Here is a 1,183-nt window from a genome sequence, read left to right as displayed (position 1 = left end):
TGAAAGCCAACTGGATATTGTGCTGGCTATCTTCCCCTGGCTGTGGGGACTTGAAAACAGCATGACGGGGGGGGGGAGTGGGGACAGAAGCACCAGTGCATGTGGTGTGTGTGTGTGTGTGGGGGAGGCAGGAGCCCCAGTGGTAGTGGAGATGAGGGGCAATGCTTGCCACATCACCCATCTAGAACCACACCACTCACCTCCACTGTGGCTCATTTCTCGTGTCTTCAAGTCCCCTCAGCAAGGGCAAGATAGCCTGGGGTTCCATCAGGCTGGCTTGCAGGATTGGGCCCCCACAGTTTTTTTTTTTTTAATCCCAGCTTAAAATGGCACTGCATCCCTGTGCTGGATACTGGAATGCCTTCATATCTAGTTGAGCCCTGATAATCCACAATTTGCAATGGCCACTAACCACTTTGGGTTATGGGCCTTCACTCTGGTTTCTTCTAAATTCTAGGTTCCTGGAAATGCAAAAGACAAGATCCCGCTTAAGAAGTTGGAAGGAGCACTATGCAATCTTGGGGGAGAACTGAAGAGTGCATCTAGTTGCAGTGGAGGCAGACTGCAAGTATATCTGGGATGTGATATAATTATGGTATTGTACGGTAATATGTCAGTCTGAAAGATATTTCACATCCATGTTTTAAAAGCTAGGAAAGCAAATGCTAAAGGGACAGCATGCTCCCACAGCTTCTGCTGAGACTCACCGACACTGCCTAGAAGCTGCATTAACAGGGTAAACATGATTCATTTGATACAGTATAGGTGTCGGACAGAAGTGCAAAAAATAAAGTGAGAGAAAACTGCATGAGATTCAGTTTTTGGCAAACAATGAAATGGGAAGCTGTAGAAATTTTAGAAGGGCAAGAGAAGAGACTGAGGCATTCTTAGAAATGGAATGGGATTTTAATAATGACTAGGCTGCTATGTCTCAGGACCACACATTTTGTGATGATGGACATTCTTAGGAAACTGCTGACTTCTATGGCATCTGCTGTGTTTGGGAGTCAACTGAAGTCAGCACAGTTCTGGCAGAAAGATACTGCCTTGGGGAACTGAAGTGGCCATCAGAAGCACACAGACCGAGGTGGGCAAAGGTCCAGAGTACAAGGAATGGACAAGCTGCCTCTGGCCATCTCTGGATGGCAGTGCTGAAAGCCCCACGGAGTCAGTGAGAGGGAAA

The sequence above is a fragment of the Gekko japonicus genome, unplaced genomic scaffold, assembly GCF_001447785.1.
Source record: "Gekko japonicus isolate JY-2015 unplaced genomic scaffold, Gekko_japonicus_V1.1 scaffold14, whole genome shotgun sequence".
In the NCBI taxonomy this organism is placed as follows: domain Eukaryota; kingdom Metazoa; phylum Chordata; class Lepidosauria; order Squamata; family Gekkonidae; genus Gekko; species Gekko japonicus.
The sequence above is the reverse complement of the archived record's forward strand: the minus strand, read 5'-3'. Positions refer to the sequence as shown.